Genomic DNA, 21,008 nt, shown 5'->3' with positions numbered 1-21,008 from the left:
ATGGTGTTTCTGCCATAGAATATGAAATAAACTTTCATATGAGCTTCAAACGTGCTCTGGCGGAGCTGTTCATTGTTCCTGTCAGCGATCTCCCAATAATATCCAGCTGCAAACTCAACCACCATCAGATCAACGCACTTCAACATTTTTCATTTTACATTTGTCTGTATGTTTGTGAAAAGATGTTCAATAGTAGATATTCAGTCAGTCCAGTTTAAAGCAGAAGCTGGTCTTTTGCATCTAAAAGCTTCATATACAGGTATGTATGCGTGTATATATATATATATATATATATATATATATATATATATATATATATATATATATTATTGTCTGTGGTGTATCTGTGTGAATGGGGGTGTATGGATGATTCCCAGTGATGGGTTGCAGCTGGAAGGGCATCCACTGCGTAAAACATATGCTGGATAAATTGGTGGTTCATTCTGCTAGGGCGACCCCAGATTAATAAAGGGAATAAGCTGGAAAGAAAATGAATGAATGAATATTATAAATACATTATATTAAAAATATCATTACATTTATTTGTGTTAATAAATGTTAATAAATAAAGGTTTAAATGAGCATTTCATACAAGTATTTTAGAGAAAATGCCAGACTTGTCGACCTTCAAAAATTGATCAGAAAAAGAAGTGGGCCCGAAGTGAGAAAGGTTGAGAACCTCTGATTTAGAGGAAGAAAAGTGGAAGGAAAATACATATTTGTGTCTTGATGCTTAACAAAAGTGAACACAAGGGTGTCAAATGTTAGCATTTAGGAATTAGTGAAAAAAACCTATATCTAATTCCCTTACTGAAACCAATATTCTCTATAGGTTGATGTGCTAGAGGTTTAAAGACATATAAAAAAATATCTAAATTAAATATTATTGTTTATTTTGTTTTAACATGGCAAAGTGGCTATGGATGTCACCATATGTTAGCATCCAGTAATTAGCACACACAAACACTGCTATTTCATTCTTTTACTGAAACCAATATGTTCTCTAAGTGGAAGTGGAAGGAGTTGTTTTCTTGTCAGTTAAAACTGTGATTATTAGAACACACAAACACTTATCTCATTCCTTTACTGAAACCAATAGCCAATAATGATAAACCAATTATAAAAGTAGGGAAAATGTTTTTGTTTTTGCTCTCATGTCTGGCAGAAGGGGCTGTAGATGACATTATAGGTTAGCGTTTACCGATTAACATGCTAACACTCCTATCTTATTCCTTTGCTGAAATCAAAACATTCTCTGGAGATAATTTTGTTTTGTTCTCATGCTTGGCAAAAGTGTTATGGATGTCACAATAGGTTAGCATTTAGCAATTAGCACACATTATATAATTTCCCTTTCTGAAATCAATAGCCCATGTTAAAGTAAAAGTGGAAGAAAACTATTTTTTTACACATTCATGGATGTCATCTTAAGTTAGCATCTAGCGATTAGCCCACAAACACACTCATTTCCTACATAAAAAACATGTTGTTAAGAGCTAAACGTGTAAGGAATTTCAGGTTTTATGCTTAACAAAAGTGACAGATATCACTGTAGGTTAGGACACACTATTCAATTTCTCTTTCTGAATAATAGCATTTGTTGAAGTAAAATATATTTTTTTGTTTAAATGGATATCACCATAGGTTAGCATAGCGATTTAGCCCACAAACACGTCGATCTCATTTCCTTGTTAAAAAACAATGTTTAGAGGTAAAATTGTAAAGGATATAATTTTTACAGGTTATGCTTAGCAAAAGTGCAAGATATCACCATAGGTTAGCATTTAGCAATTAGCACACACTATCCAATTTCCCTTTCTAAAATCAATAGCCTATGTTGAAGTAAAATAAATGTTTTTATTTACATGGATATGACCATAGGTTAGCATCTAAGGATTAGCCCACAAACACGTCGATCTCATTTCCATGCTAAAAAGCAATGTATAGAGGTAAAAATGTAAGGAATATATATGTTTAGTATTTTGTAATTTAGTATGATTTGCTCATCATGTAGTTGGGTTGGGCAATGATGGTTGGGTTTAGTAGTGGGGTTGGGAGCCATGCCTCCTTTTTAAAATCATACAATTTTGTACAACTGATCTCGTAGGAATTCCTACAAATTAGCCACTTAGATGATGTATGCTGAGATATCACCATAAGTTAGCATTTAGCGATTACTGATTTAAGTGTATATGTTATAAAAGATTGCATCAGTAAATATAACAGTGTTTTATATAACATTCCTTCCGTCTGGTTTGATTGGCTGTTGGTATTTTTAAATCACAACATATGTGAACGTAAATCTGACAGTTAAGAAACAGTAGGAGGGACATGCCCTAGTTTAACCCAAACTCAGCAAGTTCTTGGCTATAACTGTTGTATAATCTCTATTGTCTCCATTTGATGGGGGATTGGTAAAACTCACAAGACAGCACATAAACAGAACATGAGCACAGACGATCTGTTGGAGAGGCTGGCAGGGGGTTTGTGATCTAGTAATGAGTAGCACACATTAAAGAGCTGCTTCACTCGGGAATGCAATCTGCATCATGGAGACAGTTATTAACCTTGACTGCATCCCATGTGACCCCCTCCACCTCTCACTGGGCCTAATGGGCCTTGCATGATCATTTTAGACCATGTGTCACTCAAAGACACCGACCGGTCACCCAATGGCACCCTCCGTCTACACCACTTCATATATTTAATAGCTAAGGAAAAAAAGAGAAGATTTGACTAAGTTTAGGCTTTTTTAGTGATGGCAGCTGTTAGACGAATCTAATATGGAGAATGAAGTCATGAATTGCTCAGGTGTCATTTTGTTTTACAGACTTCAACAGATTGTAGAAATCTTGATGGTTCTGTAGGTCTCGTTGATCAAATCTGATCGTTATTTAGAATTTTGTTATTGGATTCAAGGTGAGTGGCTGGGCCATTCAACAGCTTTATTTTCTTTTCTGAAAACATTTGAGAGTTTCATTGGCTGTGTTTTGGATCATTGCCTTGCTAAAATGTTTACTCTGGTTTTATCTTCATCATCCTGCTAATGTAGATGTTTGACTGAAGCAGCAAATATTAATTTACACTGACAAAGAGCAGAAGGTTGATGAATAAAGTCTGAGAGCTTTCAGCTGCTGTCTGGGCTTTCACTGCCTTTCTACACCCCCCTTTCTTCATGTGTTCAATACTTTTTTTCATTTATTATTTTTTTTTTTACACATAACTTAATTTGTGCACTAATTTGATTTGATTTCTTTTCATATATGTATTTGTTTTGTTGTTATAAACATCTGGTGAAAATTTTAAAAACAAGTCAACAACACTACATGTTTTCTGAGAAAAATGGTGACGTGTTGAATACTTATTTCCCCCACTGTACATGGATGTCACTGAATTTGGATACACTAATGAAGAAAGATTGTAGTTTGATCTGATAACAGCAAAAATATATTGTAAAATGTAAATATATATACAGGGTACAGTCTAAACGAGCACAACCCCTTAGAAAATGATCAATTTCTCTGTGAAAATGGACACTATATGTATTTTAAGACAGCTGTATGAAACTTTAGTATTCTTTTATTAAATTGTATTCATTGTTTTCTTATGTTATTGATTATATTCATTAAAGGCATAGTTCTCTCAAAAATGAAAATTTACTCAGGATTTACTACATTTGTGTGGGTCCAACCGTTTATTCCACTGAACACAAAAGTTCCCCACAAAAGTTTCCCACTGTTTGTCCAGTTAGCTCACCATGTACGTCGGTGGACTTGAGACACAGAGAGAAGTTGACAATGATGACGGGGTTCGAGTATGATGTAGAATGGTTCCAGAAAGCAGGTAAGACAAAAACACAAGTAAATAACAGGGTGAGAATGTGGTAAAATCTGAAAATGTGGTAAAAATCAAACGAGGAGCTTTTCATTTTCTGGACTGCTTTTGAAAATCGTTGTTTGGGTTTAGGGAAGTGGGTTTGCAAGTCAATCGGTGCTTTTGAAAACAGTATTAGTTGGTTTAGGGAAGGAGGAGGGTGGGTCAGTCAATCAGTCCATTGGTCATTCAGTCATTCAGTCAGCCAGTTAGTCAACAGCGGTCTCTGGTGGATTTTTATGACAGCAGGCATGAACTTCACTTGTGAGAGAAATTTGAGACCTGAAAAAGCGTACACAGGGTGGCCTCTGGTGGAATAATTAAAAAATAAAAACAGCTCCTGGGACGTATTTGCCACTCTCCAGAATTTTATATAGCGGTACGTATTTAGAATGAGCCTGGGTTAGAAAATATATACTATGGAAGTCAATGGTTACAGGTTTTCAGCTTTTTTAAAAATATCTTTTTTTTTCATCAAAAGAAAGAAACTCAAATATGTTCAGAACATGTTGAGGGTCAGTAAATAAATGATGAGAGAATTTGCAACCTCTCCGTTTGATATCAGCGTGTGGTCACCGAAAGTCTTTAGGTGTTGATAATGATGATAAATAAAAAAGGCCTACATTTAACTAACTTTATAGATTTTGGTACAATCTGTTTGACGTAGGTTGTGGTGACGATTTGTAAACAACATTGAATATGGGGACACAAAAATCAATCTAGAATCTCGTATAGTATGTCATGGGGGATAAGAACTGACACAGTTTCTGAAAGACTATGGCTGAATATTCTCAACTTTATAAACAGTAAAACCAGAGACAAAGTATTCAAAAAGTATTAGAATAAAAACACAAAGTATATTCCATCAAGATTACGTTTATACACATTTTACTTCTTTCTGTCTTATAAGAGTGCGGAAGCTCCTCTGTGCATAGCTTTCAAGCTTGTTTAAATGAAAGAAAGTTGCAGTTTGCTGGACTTATGCAATGGAACAAAGACTTAAGAAGCTTTCATACAACACTCCTGCCTTTATTATCTACCCTTCAGGTTTGTTTACGCTCATTTTCTTTTTGTGTTTGCAACACAACAAGAATTTAGGAGTCAAAAGTGCTTAATCTATAGGGTTAACCAAACCAAATGTGTGAAATTTGGCCATGCCAAATACAACCAATAAAATAATCAAATACAATTATCAGGCATAATGTTTATTCATGAAGGATGTATTCTACAGTAAGTAAATATGGAAACTTGAAAGTCTTTCATAAAAATAGCAGTCTCAGTCTAAAACCGTCAATCTTCACACATATTAAAGTAGCAAGCTCAAAACTAAAAACAGTTGAAAGCCATGATCAGTTTTTTTCAGGATTCTCTGAAGAACAGGAATGTCAATATGACAGCATTCATTTGAAATTGAGATCTTTTGTAATCAAAGAAAAATAAACTCTTTACTCTCACTTAAACGTAACAGTAATGTAACGGCATTTTAATGCAAATGTAAAAAATCAAAGTATCAAATTAAATAATTTTTTAATTACAAACTTTAAAAAAAGCTGTTTTGAATATAATTTTTTTCTACAATAGTTTAGTCCCTCTCCAGACCAAATAAAAGCACACACACACATATATATATATATATATATATATGTGTGGTGGCGCAGTAGGTAGTGCTGTCACCTCACAGGAAGAAGGTCGCTGGTTCGAGCCTTGGCTGGGTCAGTTGGCGTTTCTGTGTGGAGTTTGCATGTTCTCCCCGCATTCGCGTAGGTTTCCTAAGGACTTATTATGCGGTCTCTGTTGTCATCTAGTGGTGGAACGTCAACAGTCTTTGCTTTGTATAGCTGAATCTCCGAAATCATAAATATTTAAAATAGGCACTGTCCTTGTAAATAAACTGCATAGTTGCAATCTAAACATCATGTAAACATCACATGTGAGCGGAGTAATACACAAGGGAGAAGAGGCTGTACCATAATATCTCACAGCTATCAGCCAATCAGATTCGAGAACCAGACAGACACATATATGTATGTGTGTGTGTGTGTGTGTGTGTGTGTGTGTATGTGTTTCATAGAACCTCATTCAGCTATAAAACTGTAGTTTAAAAAAAAACTACAGAGTTGAAAATGTTTTAGTAGTGTAAGTCCAACAGATTTTGCCAGCTATAACTTTTCTGCATGACATTGCATAAAGTTGCATAACAGAAAACGCTGACGATAATATGTTGCAGGGTATCATTCCAGCTCAGAAGCACATTGTGAGAAAATTCCTCAGTAATTCCTGAGTAAGCGTGCAAGAGCATATCCTCCTGCGAAACACAAGGAAGTCTGTGTTGTCCCATTGTCTACACATGAGATGGAATGAAAGACAGAACAGACAGTGACATTTGAACTAACGGTAGTCAGGAAAAAACAAAGTCTAGGAAAAAGCCATCTGATCATTATAGAAAGGTTATAGTTCCCTTTATTAATCACAATGAGCCACACACATTTCTGCAGAGCACTCTGGTTGAGTGAATCTCTTTACCATGTGGCCTTGTTCGCGAAATAACAAATCTATTGACCTTATTCTGCAATGCGGAAGTGCGCTGTTTTCTGGGAGTGTTTTAGAACTTCTGATTCAGCTGCCTATGGGTAAATGACTAGCAATAGCAAACAATAGATATCAGTAAAACTTGAGAGAAATCTTGCCATTCATTGGTATAAATTGGTATATACTGTATTGCCATATGTTGGTAAAGATAAAAACCAATTTGCAACATCAATCAGCATAACAAGCTGGTTTTTTTTGTTTGGTTTTGCAATTTAAAATCAATTGAAGTGAATGAGACCAGAAGTCTCTCATGCTAATAAGATTCCAATGTCTGCGCACACTCTGGAGATAGAAGGAAACTAGGGCAAAAATCTTTAAAGCTGCATAAAAAAATTTTGCATAACGATGTTGATATTTGAAAGCACCCAAACAAACACATCCATAACCAACAAGATCACGCATCTTTTTGATATCTCTGTAATTGTTACTAGACACGCCCCTTACTGCTCAGGCCCGTAGGGGGTCCAGGTCATTTGAACGACCCACCCCCAGAGCCAAAAGTCCAGAATTTGTTAGTTTTTTGTCCTGAACATGACTTTCCTTGTCCCATTTTTTGACTGCTACAGTATGTAAACACATCCTCAAAGGCATTATGACCAAGCAAAATCTTCTGCTCTCTATTGCATCACAGGCCTGGTTTTTGTGGGTGTAATGTTCACTGTGTGAAATTTATTCAGAATATGCATTTTCATCTCCCATTATTTATTAACCCTTTTTTATAAGTCCAAATCTACCTCAAGCAAGCATAAAAACATTTTTTTGTCAATTAATTATTTTACCATTTTTATTCACAATTTGCCATTTCCATCACTCATTTCTCAAGATATATTTTAAAACGCACATTAACACAGGGTGAGGGAAACTCAACGAGTGAAAATTAAAGCAAGGGCATAGATTTGCTTTTGATTTTGGTGTGGACCTAATTTAACCACCCCTCCCAAAGTAAAGTTAAAGGAATGTCCGACAATAAGTCTTTAATAAAGACTTTAGTTTACGGAGAGTTTAATGTGGATCCTCATTCAGCACCGCATCTGAACACATTTTTGCAAGCGTATAGCCATTGATGCATGCACCTTAAGCTAGAAGAAGAGTTTACATGTCATTGTTCTGTTCCGTCTCTGAGGGCGTGAACAGAACCGCACATTCTTTTTTACTCTTTTAAAAACATAAATAAATAAGTAAATAAATAAATAAGTAAAATATAATGGATACTATAAGAAAATAACATTAAATCAAGCATGTCTCACGCTGCAAAATAAATGTACATGATCTTACTTTGTGGAGGAATGTGTGCAGATTTTTGGAAAGAGGAGGCATGAGACGAAATAACCATTTTATCTAATGTAATGTAATGTAATGTTTCAATAATTGTACAGCCATGATTAGTATTATGGTGGACTCATAGTGAACTTGACTTAAAGGGAGGTACACTTTTCTTTGAAATGTAGCTTCTTATGTTTACGTCTCATCTGAGTCTTGCACAGTAAGCCTGACTGGAAAATGTCCTTGCGGTTTTGGCACTGTGAACATGCGTAACTGCCTCTCACTTGACAGCAGGGAAAGGCACAGCCAATCACAATGCCCATATGTAATTTAATGTGATAGCAATAGTAGTTGACATTATTTTATTTTGGAGGTGATTAATTTATTGGTTGGGATGTTTCAGTAATCCGTGGATATTGGTGGGGGGACATCCCCTCCGTTAATGGTTATTCTAAGCACCTGATTTGAAGTAATGGCATTCAGAAAAGTAAAAAACAAAACAAAACACAAAGTCATTAAATACACTCAAAAGAGGACTTTGCTACTTATTTAAAATAAGTTGAAACAACACAATTCTTAAGTTTTTTTTAGGATATCTTGGGATAATTGTTTTATATTCAATCTGTTTAAATTTGCAAAAACGATTAAGTTAACGTAAACAATTTGTTTGCGTCACGGTGGCGCAGTGGTGGTTTGAGCCTCGGCTGGGTCAGTTGGCATTTCTGTGTGGAGTTTGCATGTTCTCCTCGTGTCTGCGTAGGTTTCCTCCGGGTGCTCCGGCTTCCCCCACAAGTCCAAAGACATGCGCTTTAGGTGAATTGGGTAAGCTAAATTGGCCGTAGTGTGTCTAAATGAGTGTGTATGGATGTTTCCCAGTGATGGGTTGCAGCTGGAACAGCATCTGCTGTGTAAAACATATAGTAGCTATTAGTAGTAGTAACTACTTTACATATTGTCAGAAAATCGGCCAATTCGGTCAAATTCATACAATTTTATTCAAATGAAAACGTACAATTAAATGAGTAAAAAGAGTGGAGGGCCCTAAAACCCACCCTGAACCCTACCCCACATTGGTGAACGAGCAAATTGTGCCAAAATTTACGAATGAGATCGGAGCTACTAAATCAAAAATTTACAAATTGCCCGTGAGATTGCATTGGTCACACCGATTTCTTCTCTGCATTCTGGTCAAGCGAGCCTCCACCATGTGTCCTGGTGTTGACTGATTGTTGGCAATCAGCTGACAGGAAACACACACCAGGCACACTTAATAGAGAACATCCACCAAGAGGCCAGCGGGATGGTCATCACCTTTGACCCCTGGTCTGCATCCTTGCAGAGGTCTCGTAAAGTAAACCAAACTATCATTTACACGGTATTGAAAACTGCTATCATTAATCAGGAAGGTGACTCATGGCCTTTAAAAACAATCGAGTTCACAGTTTCATTGGTGATACGCTCACTGTAACGCTTTGACCACCGGCAAGGGAAGGATGAGACGGACAATAGAGCGTCTGTGTGAGTCCAGCTGTGCGTCTGACCCTCAACTTCCTGCTCAAGCACGGTCTTCAGCCAGAGGAAAGAGACGTCTCTGTGTGAGCCACCATTGTGCTGCGCTCAGTCTCTAGTGGACTTAAGCACTGTACAAACTACATCGAGAAGGAGAGACAAATGAGTTGTGAAGTTTTTATTTGCTCGTTCACAATACTTATTTAAAATGAGCTGAAACAACAGAATTCTTGAGATTTCATTGAGAAAACTTAAATTTTTTTATGTTCAATCCACATAATTTTTAAGTGTTAAGTTAAATTAATCAATTTGTGTTGGGACAACATAAATGAATTGTGAGGAGCCCTGCATTTTTTAGTGTATGTATGTATGTATGTATGTATGTATGTATGTATGTATGTATGTATGTATGTACTGTATGTATGTATGTATGTATGTATGTATGTATGTATTTCTTTCTTTCTTTATATGATGTTGCCCTACAGGTGGGTCACCAACCCTGTTCCTGGAGAGCTACCTTCCTGCACATTTCAGTTGCAACCCTGACCAAACACACCTGTTTGTAATTATCAATTGCAGCTTTAGGTACTATTAATTGGTTCAGGTGTGTTTGATCCAGCCTGATCTCACGAGAAAACGTAAGTATTTTACGTTTTGCCAATTTAGTGGCTAATTCGTACGAATTCGTACGAGTTCAGTCGTACGAAATGGTACGATTTTAAAAAGGAGGCGTGGCACCTGACCCCACCCCTAACCCCAAACGTCATTGGGGGATAAGCAAATCGTACTAATTTGTACGAATTAGATCGTACGAATTCATACGAATTGGCCACTAAATGAAAAAGTTACGAATTGCAGTGAGATTGTGTTGGTTTGATCAGGGTTGGGACTGAATTCTGCAGGAAGGCAGCTCTCCAGGAACAGGATTGGTGACCCCTGCCCTGCAGTTTTTAGGCATGATATTTTATATTGTTGACAATATTCATCAATTTACTCTGTATGGGGTGTCATGGTGGTGCAGTGGGTAGCACCATCGCCTCACAGCAATAAGGTCGTTGGTTCGAGTCAGTTGGCATTTCTGTGTGGAGTTTGCATGTTCTCCTTGTGTTTGTGTGGGTTTTCCCCACAGTCCAAAGACATGCGTTATAGGTATTCAATAAGCTAAATCGGCTGTAGTGTATAGGTGTGAATGAGAGAGTGTATGGGTGTTTCCCAGTGTTGGGTAGCGGCTGGAAGGGCATCTGCTGCGTAAAACATATGCTGGATAAGTTGGTGGTTCATTCTGCTGTAGCAACTCCTTAATAATAAGACGGACTAAGCCGAAAAAAAAAATGAATCAATGAATGAATATTCTGTGTGTTGTGCAAAAATATCATACCCATCAAATGTTTTCATTTTAATTTCTATATTAATGTATAATATAATATATATATATATATATATATATATATATATATATATATATATATATATATATATATATATATATATATATATATATATATATATATTATATTATATAATATAATATAATATATTATATTATATAATATTTTTATATATATTATATTATATTATATTATATATATATATAATTTTCTTGTCAGCTTTGTCCCTTTATTAATCCAGGGTCACCACAGCAGAATGAACCAGCAACTTATCCAGCAAGTTTTTACACAGCAGATGCCCTTCCAGCCACAACCCATCTCTGGGAAACACACACACTATAGAAAATTTAGCCTACCCATTTCAGCTGTACCACATGTCTTTGGACTGTGGCAGAAACCAGTGCACCCAGAGAAATCCCACATGAACACAAGGAGAACATGCAAACTCCACACAGAAACGCCAACTGAGCCAAGGATCAAACCAGCAACCCAGCTACCTTCTTGCTGTGAGGCAAACGTGCTACCCACTGCGCCACTGTGTCGCCATATCAGAGTTAACAGAGCAAGGAAATTTTCACAGTATGTCTGATTATATTTTTCTTCTAGAAAAAGTCTTATTTGTTTTGTTTCGGCTAGAATAAAAGCAGTTTTTAATTTTTTAAAAAGCCATTTTAGGGACAAAATTATTAACCCCTTTAAGTTATGATTTTTTTCCCAATAGTCTACAGAACAATCTACTGTTATACAATAACTTGCCTAATTACCCTAACCTGCCTAGTTGCCTAATTAACCTAGTTAAGCCTTTAAATGTTACTCTAAGTTGTATAGAAGTGTCTTGAAAAATATCTAGTCAAATATTATTTACTGTCATAACAAAGATAAAATAAATCAGTTATTAAAATGAGTTATTAAAACTATTATGTTTAGAAATGTGCTAATGTTTAGAAATGTTTAGAATTATGTTTAAAAAAAATATATATATATATATATATATATTTTTTTTTTTTTTTCAGTGTTATTACTTTTACAGTATTAGTATTTTCATTAATTGGTAATTGTTTTATATTTTAGTTAAACTGCTCTGGGACAATATTTTTGTTGTGAAAAATGCTTTACTTCAGTTGAACTGGATGAACAGAATAATTATAAACCAGTTATATTAACTCTTAGAACAACTTTGATTTTCTAAATTCACCAATAACAGAAAGATTTTAATGTTGAATGATTTGTGCAATACCCTAAATCCGATAACATTAATGTGGATAAACAGTATGTCACATTGTTTTATTAATATAAATTACTTACATATTAAATAATATTTGGTCTGTTGTTGGTTTCACATTTATCAATACCAGACAATTATTCATTCATTTTCTTGTCGGCTTAGTCACTTTATTAATCCTGTCCGGTTAATTAGTCGCCACAGCGGAATGAACCGCCAACTTATCCAGCAAGTTTTTATGCAGCCACAACCTATCTCTGGGAAACATCCACACACATTCACACACACACTCATACTACAGACAATTTAGCCTACCCAATTCACCTGTACCGCATGTCTTTGGACTGTGGGGTAAACCGGAGCACCGGGAGGAAACCCATGCGAAAGCAGGGAGAACATGCAAACTCCACACAGAAATGCCAACTGAGCCGAGGTTCCAACCAACAACCCAGCAACCTCTTTGCTGTGAGGCAACATCAGCACTACCTACTGCGCCACTGCCTCGCCCTCAATACCAGACATCTGAAACTAATGAGCAATCTTTTCCATCAAGAGCATAAGTTCCTAGAAACATTCATCACTTGATTTCCAGGCATTTCTAACTAAATTAGTCACATTTGTGTCTGGTTTTATTATTATTTTGTTTGTTTGTTGTTAAATTAAATTAAATTTACAAGGAGTTTCCACTTGCTTCTCATTAAACAGACTTAAAGTTGAGTTAACGACTTAAATCAAGTTTAATAGTAAACTTGATTTAAGTTCAAATTTTAATCTTGAAAATCATTAACTTATTTTAATAAGTTTAAGTAACAGATGCTGTCATAACTTAATCATCATAGCATTTTTTTACACTGTAAGGATACCTTTACTATAATTATCTCCATAAGCAACACTGCTCTATTATGTGTGTTTAAGTATCTGAAGTTCAACCTCTTTAAAACATGGATTCTGATATTGTTATAATGATATTATTCTGTATGTAATTACGAATATAGCTTTGATATGTACTTTTTTAAAATATTCCGTTTCATTTCAATTGATTTGTAAAATGATATTTTTAAAATGATTGCTAGTTTGAGGACTAAACCAGTGTTGAGTGTAATTATAGTTACAAAGTAACAAGTTACTGTGGTAAAATTACTTTTCTACTAAAAAATAAAGGGTTTACTTTTCTTTTTTAGGTAATTTAATTATAGTTACTTATAATATACTTGCCCTAAATTCTGTAAACATATTCAACAGTTCAGTATAAATCAGTTTAGAAAAGCAGAGTAATTTTATTTCATTCATTCATTCATTCATTCATTCATTCATTCATTCATTTTCTTGTTGGCTTATTCCCTTTATTAATCTGGGGTCGCCACAGCAGAATGAACCGCCAATAATTGTGTTTTATGTTATAAAAATATATTTAGCAAAATATTTATTTTTCTTAACAAAAATAAAACAAACATTTGTCAAACAATTGCATAAAATATAAAGTAAGAAATGAATGACAATATACAATATATATGAAATATTGCTTTATTCCTTTTAAACACTTTGTGTTATGAAACCCTATCTATAAGATTTTACTTTTCTTACGTATTATGATAATTATTTTAGCTAAAAAGCCCTTTTTGGCATTTTTCATCTCATCTATTTTATGTGGTAATTTTAATGATGAAATTAATATTTTTTTTCCTTTTGTAAATTACCTTACCCAACAATGGGTCACAAAATACTTAAAGAATTAAAAAGCATCCCTGTGAGATTGAGCTTCAAAAATTACTTGCCAAATTCCGGAGTAAACCCCTTTGCATTGCCATTGGTCAATGGCAATAGGTTGGTGTGGCTCTGTGGCCCCACCTTCTTTAATGTTTAACTCTTTTCTTGTTCATTTCCACTGTTCATTCCAATCTGAAGTGTAATATCATTTGAAAGCAACACTGATCATTATTTTTGCACTGCAAATACTGTAAAACTGCTTGCTTGAAAACAGGGGTGCCCAAACTTTTTCCTATAATGGGCCAAAAAGTAAACTTGATTGAGGGCTGTGGGCACACACGTTTAATGCTGAATACACTAGTCGAGCTACTCCTGCCTTTACCTTTATCTACTGTACTTTTATTAACCTTTGCCTCTGTCTGCCAAGTGATAGTATTTGCATTTTAGAAGTCTGATTAATTTAAACCATTTAACTGAATCATTTAAATTCAGAAGGCTTTTTTTTGTTTGTTTTTTTGTAGCTCAGCAATAATAATAATAAAAAAAGGTTTGGTTAAATTTTAAATGACAATCTCTGTCAAAGGCATTCGCACCAACCACCTCCCCATCATTCTCACTCTCTGTTCAGACGGGATAGTGGGCCAAAGCAAAGGTTACCAAGGGCCAACTTTAAAAGGCCCTATCCTTTGGCCATTTTCGCTATAAAATAAACCACTGTTTAGAATTAATACATTGATTGATTTAAAAAAATGTGCTGTGCATAATAGATACCTAATATCTTGTTGATAAATTAATCACATAATGGCTTAGTCTAATGTACAGACAATTTTGAGCTATCAGCAAATATTTTATCACTACCTTAGAGAATTAATATCCAATCATATCGTTATGGGACGCCCAATTTACAACTTTAGTATAAAGCGCTACATAAATGTGCAAAAATGTGCTACATAAGTGTTACATAAATTATGTAATTGACTTTGCAGAGCTTGTGCAAACATCCACATGACTATTATAAGATGTTTTCTTGTTTTCTTACCACTGCAATGTATATTTTGTTATTGAGAGGAAAACCCACAGCCACTCTAAGTCTCAATTCCAATTCTATTTTTGTACCCCTACCCCTTGCATTTGGCCATTGAAACAGAGTGTGAACGGGAAGAGCTTCAAAATGTACCCCTAAGAAATGGGAAAGCACTACAGCACTTGCAAACGTCATCATATGTCATCGCAATCTCTTGCTTCATATGAGGTCGACCATCGCGACTGCTGTTGTTATTCCAATTATTCCAGTTGTTATTTTTTTGTATTTATTTTTCTATCAGGAAATCACTGAAGGCAACAATACCATGTTATTATAACAATAATGTTGCAAATAAGATTGTAACAATACTGTGCATTTACATACTGGCCGTATTTATCTGTGTAAATACACAAAAACAGCATTAACATTATACCTGACACTGTAAAAAGGTAATTCCCAGCCACTAGACTTCTCTGACATACATGTATATGAGTATCATCGAGTGTCAGAATGTTGGTGGATGACTATACAGGAGTTATTATGTTTGCAAAATTGTGCATTTTTTTTTCATGTGCTTGTTTGTTGTAAAAAAATAGTAAAAATGACAAAGAAATACTAATTTGCGCATCTCCTGACTTCCATGTGCAGCCATGCTGCTGTTGTAGCTGGTGTCTTTTGGGAAATTTTGGTACCCCCTGGTTTCAAGTGTGGTCCTGAAAAATCTCTGTTTCAAGGGCTATCTAGCCCTATGCCTTCGAGCCAAAGAGAATTGGGACATCCCTACCCCTTTACGTGAACACGCAAAACGAGGGGTAGGGGTAAGGTCAAGGGCTAAGGGGTAGAATTGGGATTGGGCCTAAATGCCACTCTCAGAAATTGATAACCATAAATGCTCACACTTTTTTAAAGGTACAATTCATGCTATTAATATATTATTAACTATGGTTTGCCTTAATAAACTCTTAATTTGCTCCTTACCAGTAGTTCATAAAGTAATAGTTAGGTTTAACTACAGTATTAGGCAGGATTAGGGATGTACAATAAGATCATGCAGAATATGTATTTACAGTACAAGTATAAACCCCTAAATCTTAATCTTAATAAAAGGCTGGTACTAAGCCACTAGTTGATAGTGAGAAATTATCCCTATACTTAAGTGTCATCTAATAAACTGCCGCAAAGGTATTTCAAACATCTTTTTACCCCAAAACATAGAAGAACAAAGAGTACACCGGGGGTCTTGAATGTCAACCTATGATAGAGCAACCCTTCGACCAAACAAGTTCTTCTCAGATGTCTTAGGACTCTCTTATAGGGGCATGCTTTATGGAGCAACTTTGTTTTTACACTATACTGTTGTGTAAGGGCTTTTTTTTCTTTGTTACCTAATATATCTCTCTTGTCTGTGACACCTGATAATGTGGGTCCATTAGTCTCCTGTGTTTTCCTCAGGTGTGAAGCGTGGGGGTTGAAGAAGGAACTACGCACCATTTTCACTCATTCATAGTGGAAAGGATAGCGATTAGACGGGATTTCGCCATAAGAAGGCCTGGGGTGGCAGGCTGAGCTATTGTACCCTTGAGTGACGAACAAGGATGTGAAGGGGGGAAGAAAAAAAATCCACTTGTTGGCAGTTCATTCAGTGGAGTTGCCCTGAGGATACATAAGCCCGAACATATTTCATCACGCTTATAATGGACAAAACGAGGGGGGAAAGAGGCTGTTAATAGAGAGCGGGTCTGAATGAGACAAGCATGGACTAGCAGGCCGAATCTGTGGCTCACTGTGTTTTCTCCATTCTTGAAGGGAAGCGTATTGTTCATTGAGAATTCTCTCACAGTCTCCCACATCCCTCCTCTCCTGTACTCCGTCCATTCATCCATTCACAATACCTGCAGCATCAATAAATATTCACCAGCTCCACACTGCGGGGAAGAAAGCTCGACTGAAAAGAAAGGACTAAAAAAATGAAGAAAGAAGAGAGGAGCAAGGCCAAAAAGGGGAGGAAAAGAAACAGAAGAAAAGAAAGAGAAGAAAAGGTTGGGAGTTGGAGCTTACCAAAAGCCAGGCAAGGTGTTGGCGAAGAGCCAGGAGGGCCAAACAATGCCCAGTGTGCGCTCTATACAGACTCACTGAAGCATTGGGATACTGGAGGAGAGAGGGGCAGCTGCCTCTCCCAAATCCCGCCAAAGGAAAGGAGGGAGAGAAAGAAGGAAAGAAAGGAGTGAAAAGAAGGTACACTTTGGCTGGGGGCTCAGCGTTGGCATTCAAAACCAAAGCATCTTGTGTTCGGCATCACTTCGTACGGTCCCTCAGAGACTAACAATCTTCCTGTTCATTGCTAATGTGAAATTTATGGGAATTCCCCTGGCCGGGACAAGGAAGGAGAGGGATTTCATGTAGATTTCATGTCATTACATCAATTTATTCTAATGCTAATACATTATATTACATTGCTCAGAGGATGTTTCTCTAAAGCTCTTAATCTTTGTTCCATGTAAGCCAGGATCCTGATTGGCTGTGGTTGCCAGACATTTACTGTAAAAATGCATGGATGTGTTTCAAGAATTATTTAACTAATAACTGACAACAATATCATATCATTTCTTCAGCTTAGTCTCTATATTCAACCCAGTTCTGGGAAGTGTCTACACATACTCATTCACTATGGCCAATTTAGTTTATTCAATTCATCTATGGTGCATGTCTTCAGACTGTAAAGGAAACCGGAGCACCTAGAGGTAAACTCACGCCAACACGGGGAGTACATGCAACTGACCCAGCCAGGACTCGAACAAGCAACCTTTTTGCTGTGAGGTGACAGTGCTAGCCACTATGTCACCCTGACAATATTATAAAGCAAAAAATAAAAATAAAAATTAGAAATAAAATTACATAAAGTAACACAAAACACTCTCAAATGGGAGCTTCCAGAACTCTTCATTAGAATGGCTCATATTTATGCTTTAAAATTAATTATAGTTAAATGTTAGTCAAAATTGACAAAGTAATTTGTGGCTGCAAAAGATTTGTGTGTAAAAAAAAGCTGTTTTATTCATCAAAGAATCCTAAAAATGTACTTGTCACAATCACCTTCAATCTACTCGATACAGATCGCTAGAGAACTATATATCTGAAAGGAACTACTAATACTGTCATGCACCACACACTCACACCTGTTCCGGTTTTCCTCTGATTGCAAACACACACACACAGCTGAAACTATTCATGTACTGATATAACAATTACTGGCAACACTGACAATAATAAGAAAATGTTGAAAGCTGAAATGATTTCTGACTAATCCTTTACCAAAAAATCTGGAATAATGACTGGAATATTCTGCTTTTCTGTCAAGTTAATAAATTACAATTCAAAGTATTTCAAAAATGAAAATCCAAAAGCAAACAAAAAGTGCTGCAGGGCTAAATAATGTGTCTGTGCTATTTGGGTAAGACATAAATAAAGATAAACAGCTAAATTATATGTCCAAGGCACTCGAAAAAATGTAAAAAGTTTATTTTAAAAGCCTTTATTAACATGGCTATTCCATTAGAACAGCACCTACATTAGGCATTTCAGCTGTATATTCAAATATAATTCCTTACATGTTTTAATTGTAATAGTATTTCACTCTTTTCACCAAATTTTGGATTTTAAGCCATTTACATGTTTGTCCCACAGTTCACACATGAATGATTACCATATATATATATACAGTACCACATTCAGATTCACATTCACCACTCAGTCGCTAACTGCCCAAAGCAAATGCTCCGTTACCTTCCGCTTGCACTCACCGGTAAATCAATACTGCTCAGATCCCGCGCCAACATAAAATTTCTCTGGTAGACTAACTCTAATTTTCTTTGTAACTAAAAAATCTTAAATAATTAAAATTAAAGCATGTATGTAAAATAAGTTTCTGTTTTAAACCGGCATTCTTTCTTGTGCTTTTTTTCCCTTCAGTACAGTTTTTAAATAATATTTTAATATGCGTAAGTGATCAACCGTGTATTATAGAGCCTATTTATTTAGACAGCTGTGCGTGTTATCTTGTACTATAGCCTATTTTGGTAACACTTTACAATAAGGTTCATTAGATAATGCATTTACTAGCATGAACTAATCATGAACAACACTTGTACAGCATTTATTAATCATAATTGAACATTTACTAATGCATTATTAACATCCAAGTCCATGCTTGTTAACATTACTTAATGCACCATGAGTTAACATGAACTAGCAATGAACTACTGGTTTTTCATTAACTAAAGTTAACTAAAATGAACAAATAAAGTAGTAATTGTACGGTTTATTGTTTGTTCATGTTAGTAAATGCATTAATTATAATTAAGTAATGAACCTTATTGTAAAGTGTGACTCCTATTTTAAACTATGGAGCTCTGAACATAATTCGAATTACAAATTTGCGTCCATGATCATGTCTTAGTAAAGCGACAGAGCTAAAAAAGGAGTTTGGAAAGCACAATTTAATGATTATAGTAAGAAATGTTCAAATGTTCATGTTCGAATAAGTGACTTTTGATTTACAGCTTGGCAAACCTAAGCACAGTTTGAGACTCAGTTTGTAGATATCTCTTCCAAAACAGACACTTAATAAATATACTCTTTCTCTTAGTAGAAAACCCCAGAAGATCTTCGATCGTTCAAGGGAGAAGCATCTGATATATGAAATGATTTTTCCATTCCTACAGGAATGTGGGAAAGACACCAGGAACTCTCACAGGTACCTTCTTCCTTTCAATGACATCACTAGTAACTGAAGTAGCTCTTGTTCGCTCTTTTCCATTTCTCTTTCATACCTTAACTGTGCAGTTCCTCCGTCCTTCAGAGTTCTTCTCATTTATGGTGTTCTGTGGCTCATTTGTGAAGGGTGAAGGTCAAGGCGGAGAGAACGAGAGCGTTTGGGAGGGAGGAAGGGTTGAATGTTCGCTTGGGCCCCTTAGGATCAAAGCTATGCTTCTATTGTACATTGAGTCCAATAGGGGCTATTGGACAAAGCGGTGAAAAGAAATGGGCTTGACCCCTGCTGGCTAACTGACAGCTCCGTCTGTGTTCATGTGCACAGGGAAACTACAGGGACCTAACATTAAATTACATTACTCACTGCAGTACACGACATATTGTCTATCCTTTCAAAGTAACTGTATGCTCCACAGTGCTCTTATTGAGGTGTTACATGAAAGGTTCTGTTGTTTCAGGATCCTCAGAAGAGTGAAGAAACGGCGTATCACTTCTATCTTCCTATCACAGCCCTTCTTTCCTCAGGTGTGTTGAAAACATTACGCATGAGTCAGACGTTTGCAAGTGACATTCAATAGCTTCCTTTATACGCAGGCCCGCGGCTGGACACACTCTCACCTGAGCCGCACTGACAGACAGCCACTGCCAGTTTACTGAGAAGAGCTGCTAAGTACTGGGGAAAGTGCGTGAGCTGGTGTGCTTTGACATCTATGATAATCTCATCTAAAAATGAGCTTTAAATACATGTGTATTGTAGGGGTGGAAGAAAAAAAAAGGTAATAGGTTAGTTTTTGTTTTAGTGTTATTCACTAATGTAAGCCTTAAGGTTTGGGCTTGAAACTTAAAGCCTGTTGTATCAGAGTCCAGATCTTCAATTTGTTGAGTTAGTGATAAAATACCATACATTAGACATATGGTAACATTCAATCATTTTCCTTCGGCTTAGTCACTATTTCAGAGTCTTCACAGCGGAATAAAAAGGGCAACTATTCCAGCATATATTTTACACAGCAGATGCCCATCCAGCCACAACACAGTACTGGGAAACACCAAAATACTGAGCCACATAGTAACATATACATCGATAAATAATGTACATCAAAAGAGCGCTATTTCATTAATGAGGCTAAAATAACAACTAGACTAGTAGGTGGGCTCTTTTGACTTAGTTCTGTGAGCAATCACCTAAGGAACCTAGTACCCTAAAGGCCCCAGTATACTTTAAACAAAGTTCTTTGTCATACTTTTTTCGAGGGGAAAAATAAATGCGAAAAGGCTGAGTGATGGTATACGTTTTTTGAACACTCTAACACCCCTTCACTGCAGCAGGCGGGGTAGTAAATGTTGTAACGTACAGTACCTGACAAAAATCTTATCACCCATGCCACTTTTAGGAACTACAAATAACAACTTTTAGTTGTTCAGTTGGTATCAGAAGTAGCTTAAATGAAAGACAAAGGCCTCTAGATTACGCTTGTTTCACCAAAATTAAAATATGATCATGTCCTGATTTTTAATGATTTAATTAGGACAGTAAGGTCTGACTTTGCTTAGTCAAAAGTCTTGTTTTTTAACAGAAATAATGTGCAATGTAGAATAAAAGTCATGGTGCACTGAATAAAAGAATTAATGTTGTGTATGGATGCCATAAGCTTGGAGGACT

Source organism: Danio rerio, chromosome 17 (assembly GCF_049306965.1).
Source record: "Danio rerio strain Tuebingen ecotype United States chromosome 17, GRCz12tu, whole genome shotgun sequence".
NCBI lineage: Eukaryota > Metazoa > Chordata > Actinopteri > Cypriniformes > Danionidae > Danio > Danio rerio.
Note: the sequence above shows the minus strand (reverse complement) of the source record.